Source organism: Schistocerca americana, chromosome 4, assembly GCF_021461395.2.
Source record: "Schistocerca americana isolate TAMUIC-IGC-003095 chromosome 4, iqSchAmer2.1, whole genome shotgun sequence".
Taxonomy (NCBI): Eukaryota; Metazoa; Arthropoda; class Insecta; order Orthoptera; family Acrididae; genus Schistocerca; species Schistocerca americana.
This window is the reverse complement of record NC_060122.1, coordinates 313,035,735-313,043,173: the sequence shown is the minus strand read 5'-3', so window position 1 is coordinate 313,043,173 and position 7,439 is coordinate 313,035,735.

Genomic DNA, 7,439 nt, shown 5'->3' with positions numbered 1-7,439 from the left:
CTGATCGTTTGAAAAAATTTCGGCTGAACTTATTTCCGGCTCTCTGTACCTACAACTGTTTGAGCTTCAGTGCTTTCTGTTAGGGCTTGGAGGTCTGGTTTTTCTCCAACACAGCTACGACAATTTACAACAGCACTACCAATCGTTTCTACAACTACCTTACTGTGTTTTACCTGCCTGATTTCTGACGGACGCCCCTTCTGTGGTTCTCTGAGATCCTCTAATCTAAAAAACCGCCCAGTTCCTTCCACACAGCCCCCACTACCCGTGTAGCCACCTCCTGTGTGTAGTGGACTCCTGACGTATTAAGCGGAACCCGGAAACCCACCACCCGATGGCGCAAGTCAAGGAATCTGCAGCCTACACAGTCACAGAGCCGCCTGCACCTCTGATTCAGACCCTCCACTCGGCTCTGCACCAAAGGACCACAGTCGTTTCTATCGACGGTGCTGCAGATGGTGAGCTCCGCCTTAATCTCGGAAGCAAGACTCGCAGTCTTTACCATTTCCGCTTCCCGCCCTAAACCAGACAGAATCTACTCCGATCCAAAGCGACACACGTCATTGGTACCGACATGAGCCACCACCTGCAGTTGGCTGCACCCTGTACTCTTCATGGCATCCTGAAGCACCCTTTTCACATCCAGAATGACTCCCCCCCCGGAATGTACACGGAGTGCACACTGGCTTCTCTCCCCTCCTTGGCAGCCATGTTCCTAGAGGGCCCCATTACGCGCCTAACGTTGGAGCTCCCAACTACCAGCAAATCCTCCCCCTGTGAATACCCACACCTTTCGGGGCGAGAAGCTTCCTCTGGGACGGGGTGGACGACTGCATCCGTCTCAGAGACAACGTCAGCCACAGATAACGCCCGAAACCTGTTCGTCAAACGAACCGGGGAGGCCCTACGATCGGCCCCACGGAAAGTGTTTCGCTGCCTGCCAGATTTTAGAATGATCCCCCACTCGACCACGGGTGAGGGGTCAGCCTCAGTGCAGGCAGTACCCGGGACGTCACAGCAGTGGACCGATCGGAGGACACGTGGGACATGCTCGACGTCCCTCGCAGCCCCGCGTGCGATCCCCCACAGTGACGCCCCTTGGCAGCAGCCTCAAGCTGTGTGATGGAAGCCAACGCAGCCTGAAGCTGTGAGTGAAGGGTCGCCAGCTCAGCTCGCATCTGTACACAACAATCACAGTTGCTATCCATTACTGCACTCCACCTGTTTGAAGCTCGTAAAAATATGTAACAAGCGAACAGTGTACTCGCCTTAGTAGTAGCAAAAAATGGTTCAAATGGCTCTGAGCACTATGGGACTCAACTGCTGTGGTCACCAGTCCCCTAGAACTTAGAACTACTTAAACCTAACTAACCTAAGGACATCACGCACATCCATGCCCGAGGCAGGATTCGAACCTGCGACCGTAGCAGTCGCACGGTTCCGGACTGCGCGCCTAGAACCGCGAGACCACCGCGCCCGGCAGTAGTAGAAGGAACTAGCGGTGCGCTGTCGCTGACGGTCTAGCTGACACTGACACTGACCCTTCACAACTGTGATTTAATATAGGCGATTTACGGTTTCGGTCATTTTCAGATCTTTTCAGCTTAGTCGCAGTGTAACTTCGTATCCGTATATGGCTGCATCAACATCATTTTAATGTGACTAAAAAATGGTTCAAATGGCTCTGAGCACTATGGGACTCAACTGCTGTGGTCATTAGTCCCCTAGAACTTAGAACTACTTAAACCTAACTAGCCTAAGGACATCACACACATCCATGCCCGAGGCAGGATTCGAACCTGCGACCGTAGCAGTCGTACGGTTCCGGACGGCGCGCCTAGAACAGCGAGACCACCGCGGCCGGCTAATGTGACTAAAATAAATAATCATCTGTAATCAGTAAGGATCACTAACTTATTTTCTGAACATGTGACGTTAACGCCACCATACCGTACGTCTGGTTTTCTTTTCTTTGTATTGTAATCAGCCATACATCTCCCATGACTGACGCATTTGATTAATCTCTTCAGTGAGTGTTTAACAGTACATCACACACCAACATTACATTCGGTGTTTAGTAAGACATACCCAGGCGTTATACTGGTATGCAGATTCCAAGTTCCTATTACTGGCCTCTACGATTGTAGAGGGGACTTAGTACATAAAGTTGATAAGGAACCCATTTCTGGAAATATACCTTTTGGATGTAAAATCAGTCTGAGGATCGGATCACTTTCAAATCTCCCGCATCAAGGTACGCACACAGCAGAGACAGTGAGCTCTGACCAGCGTGCTGTAGGTAGATATGGCACGGGCAGTGTTTCGAGTACTTGTCCTCCGGTTCCCTTCTACTTATGAAGGACTTCATCTTCAAAGTCGAGAGTGTAGCGCGTCCACGGAGCACCACAGTCGACCGTCCTAGTTTCGAACACACCAAGTTCTCGCAACCATTGTTGTAGTCGGACGCAAGTGTTACGTTAGGTCACAATTACAACAGGGAGAGACGAGGGCACCCTCTTCTCAGCTTGGGTGTGTACCGTGGAGTGGGAGATTTGAAAGTGATCCGATATTCAAACTTATTTCACAATGATTGGCCAGAACATTATGACCACCTAAATAATAGCCAGTATGTCCATCTTTGGCACGGATAACAGCGGCGACGTGTCATGGCATGGAAGCAATGGGGCTTTGGTAGGTCGCTGGAGGGCACCACATTTGCACACACAAGTCATCTAATTGCCGTAAATGCCGGGCAGGGGGAAGGGGGGGGGGGGGGGGAGCGTTGAGCTCTGGCTCGACGTTCAATCGCATCCCAGATGTGTTCGATCATGTTCAGATCTGGTGAGTTGTCAGGGCAGCACATGAATTGGAACTCATCACTGTGTTCCTCGAACCATTCCTGACCTTATGAAGCTGCGCATTATCTTGCTGAAAAATGCCACCGCCGTCGGGGAACATGATCGTCGTGAAGGGGTTTACGCAGTACGCAACCAGTGTACGATACTCCTTGGCCAATGGTGCATTGTACGAACTCCACTGGACCCATCGATACCCACTTTCATGTTTCCTAAAGTATTTTGGAGCCACCGCCAGCTTGACTCCGTCCCGCAATACAGGTCCCCAGGAGCTGTTCCGTTGAAGAGGACGCCCTCCCATGGGTATGATGAAGAAGGTATCGGGATTCATCAGACCATGGAATGCTCTGGCGCTGCGTCAATGTCCACTGCCGATGGTCACGTACCCATTTCAGTCATAGTTGCCAATGTCGTGGTATTAACATTGGCATCGTCGGCAGCGGAGGCCCATCGTTAGGAGTGTTCGGTGCACTTTGTGTTCAGACACTTGTACGCTGCCCAGCATTGAAGCCTGAAGTTAGTTCCGACACAGTCGCTGACTGTCCTGTTTTACCAGTACGCCCACCTACAACGTCCAACATCTGTAAAGAGAGGTGGTTACCCAGCCCCACAACGTCTGGACGTGATTTCACCTCGGTTTCGCCAAGGTTTGAAGACACTCACTACAGCACTCCTTGAACAGCCGACAGGTCGCTGCCCAGCATTGAAACCTCAAGTTAGTTCCAACACAGTCGCTGACTGTCCTGTTTTACCAGTATGCCCACCTACAACGACCAACATCTGTAAAGAGGGGTGGCTACCCAGCCCCACAACGTCTGGACGTGATTTCACCTCGGTTTCGCCAAGGTCTGAAGACACTCACTCACTACAGCACTCCTTGAACAGCCGACAGGTCGTTCTGTTTCCGACGAAATGCTCGTGCAAGCCTCTGGGCCATCACAATCTCCCTCGGTCAAACTCAGATCGCGCGCCTTCCCCTTTCTACACACGAATAGCACGCTCACTGATACCACATGCTCCGTGCGTGTGTGTGACTAAAACTCTTTCCTCGACAGGTGACGCTGCTATGGTCTGGATGGGTTTACATCAATAGTAGGTCGGTAGTCATGATTTTCTGGGTGATCAGTGTATATCCAAACCACACATATCGAGTCATTGGTTCCCTGTCAAAACTTTATCTACGAAGTCCCCCCAACGACCACTAGAAGCCTGTAATAGCATTTTTCAAATACCCTGTATACTGTCATCATTGGTTACCATATGAAAACATCCAACTTGTGTCATCCCGAAATCAAGTAATTCAAGTGCTAAGATTGTAATGCAGTGCTGGATCTGATATTTTTTCTACAGATACTGAAGCGTCCCATAAGAAAAATTTATGAATTACTATGCTGGTTAACCCCTTACGTTATTTGAACATACTCAGAAATTTCGCTCTTTACTTATTCTGATCAACACTAAACTGACACAATATTTTTAGCGCAACGCAATCTGACTTTTAATAAACCCTACAAAAGAATGACCCTGAGTAACAATAACCTATACCTTTCACAAATCGCTTACCTCACAAAAATCTTCGTTACTCGAACTACTGCAATACAGCGAGCGCCACTACTGCCAGCTAAATAAAAGATTCAAACTACTGAAGGCACTAACTACTAATAGGCATAGTTAGCAAATGAAAGATTTTGTTAGAGAACAAACAATGTATTTACCTTAATAGTGTTCAAAAGTCATAATATATATAGCAGTTCATGACATCCAGTCTTACAAATGTACTGTCTCTGATGGACACACATCCAGATCATCCGCTCTCAAAATTCCGCCATCTCTCTTCCCACATCCACCACTGCTGGCGGCTCACCTCCAACTGCGCAACGCTACGCGCTGTTAACATCCAGCTGAGTCTCATTAGTAAAAGAAAATGCACATGGACGTAGTGGATTTCCATGCAGTCTTGAAGAAGTAGTGTTGTCCTTCCAACGAAAAAGTGCTGACTCTTGACATGCAAACAGGTAATGGGCCACAACAGAGCAAACCCACAGCAGAGTCAGCCGAAGTTTTGAAGAATATTGGTAGGTAGGTCATCACAGAGCAGACCCACTGTAGTCCCGGTAGAGATTACAGTATTGGTGGGCCACCAGAGATGCAGACCCACTGCAGTCCTTGTAGAAATAATGGCATTCGTGGGCCATCAAGATGCAGACCCACCATAGTCCTCATAGAGATGGCCAGCAGCCATCTGTTGCGACTGTGCAGGTGCACAATCACCACCGAAGAGTCTTGCGGACAATATAGCAAGTCCATGAACCACCACTTGTGCACTCACAAAATTTTTTTTTTAAATGACCTTAGAACCAGCAATTCTATTAACCAGTCCCTTGCTGAATTATTAACACACGTGCAAGCGCTAACAGTCCTCTCTTTTTTTTTCACATATTGTGCATATACTATGACCAACAGAAATGTGTGCAGTGAAATGTATGCTTACAAGTTACTTATTTTGATGAACTGGTGTCCATTACAATTTTATAACATGAGAATACAATAACAAAGGTACAAAATACATCATTAAAGTACATAACAATACAGATAACATTTGTAGTAAAACAGGCTTTATAAAAGAATAGAAATAAACATGTACATCAGTGTTACAAGAATTGTGACATAGTACATACATAAAGAGATCAGAATAACTTTTGAAACATCAACTTCACACATGAGCATTAAAACAAAACAGAATAAATAATGTCTAAACATCTTTACAAAGTAAATAACATATTATTAGAAAAATTCTGCAACATAACTCTTATCAGCTAAACATATAAAGACAGGAAGAACACTAATACATAAGGGTACACAAACACATAGTGAAATCATACAAAAGGAAAGGACAGGGTTTGTTTTACTGCAGTATTTTGCAAACAAAACTTTCTTTACTTCTTGGAGATCTCCCTTCATTCATCATTATTCCCAAAAAGTCTTATCTACACCTGCTTTCTGTATTCTATTCATATTTCTTTCAAAATAATTATTTCTCGGTGTACAATACTCATTTTGGCCCAAATCTTTTTCATATAACTTCTCAATGCATTCTTTCCCTATTCTCCACAGTTAGTTTCTTATATAGTCTACCCCATCTTAAGCTAACTTAAATCTACTGAGCTCAGATATATATACTAAGGGACGAGGCAATGCAGCAGTACAAAACAATTAACACAAACAGCAATAACAAAAAATGCAAATTGGCAAAGCAAGCAGCAGTATATCTAAATTAGCACAGCAAAAGCAACATTACAACGAATATGAGCCAATGTGTAGCAACAAGAAAAATAAATCTGTAGTAAAACTGGCTTAGCAGAGTAATACAAAGTCAAATTCAGTAACGCTATGCCTGGCAAACAGCAGCAGCAAATGCTATAACTTATACCTAAACATGGCAAAGCTCAAGCAGAAAAATATTACACTAAAGACAACAATGCAGATAAGAGAAACGTCTATTCACATCTTAATGTCTATGTCCTTAAAGTGGTGCACCACAACAAGTTATTCTACCAAAAAAATTACCAAGTAGTTGAAAAGAAAATTATGTTTGCAGTTACTGTTATTAACCCCTTCTTATTGTTCTTTCCTCTTTCGAAGAATGTGGATCATAAAATTATTATTTAATAGATCTGTTGACAGAAAGTATTCACATTAGCAAAGGCATTTAATTTTATTTTATAAAACCAATGCTGCAGTGCAAATAGAAACTAGATATTAAACGAAATGAGCAAATATACACAAAGCAATGTGTGAAACGTCATTCACTAGGCAAACGGCGTCTCCAAAGTCAAAAAAATCTCTCAACTAGAAAGACAATAGATGTAAAATGTTTCTCATCATTTCATTAGGCATTTTAGTAAATATCATAAATTAAGAGCTCCTCAGTGTAATCATATGTTTTCAAGTTCTAGCTTGTCGTATTTGTGACGCTTTCTACAAAGAAATGTCAATAGCTAGGATAATGGCCTTTTTTTTCTCCACCTAATGGCTTTCTTATTTTCAGGCGACTATCGATCAGCTGGGCGCCCAAAACGCATTACGTCACGGTCACTTACCTTTCTTACCGAAATATTTACCACAGCAGTGACAGTCTCATATAAAAAATTCACAGGTCGAGAATTTGCTTTACAAATGTGTAGAAACAAAATTATATAAATATAACAGTGTCCAAAACTTTTTCGCAGGCATTGTGATACATTCACGCATATATACACATTTCATAACTCTTAAAGTACGATTCTTGGTTTCCAACATCCTTTTCACAAACCAGAGTCACTAACCACTATTCGTTATTCCTTACCTTATTACACATATACATATACACTTCTTCAATATTTCATCATAATAAATACATAGCATAATCAAACTCCTCATATAGCATCAGCTTATTGATCATACACATACCTCAACAGCAAAAGACACATGGTCGTCATAATAATAACACATAACACCTCAGTCAAATCTCAAAATCGTTGTAGCTTCCTGCAATAATATCAAAACCTAAAGAAAATTCTCTGCTCGTTTCAATAGTGGCATCTA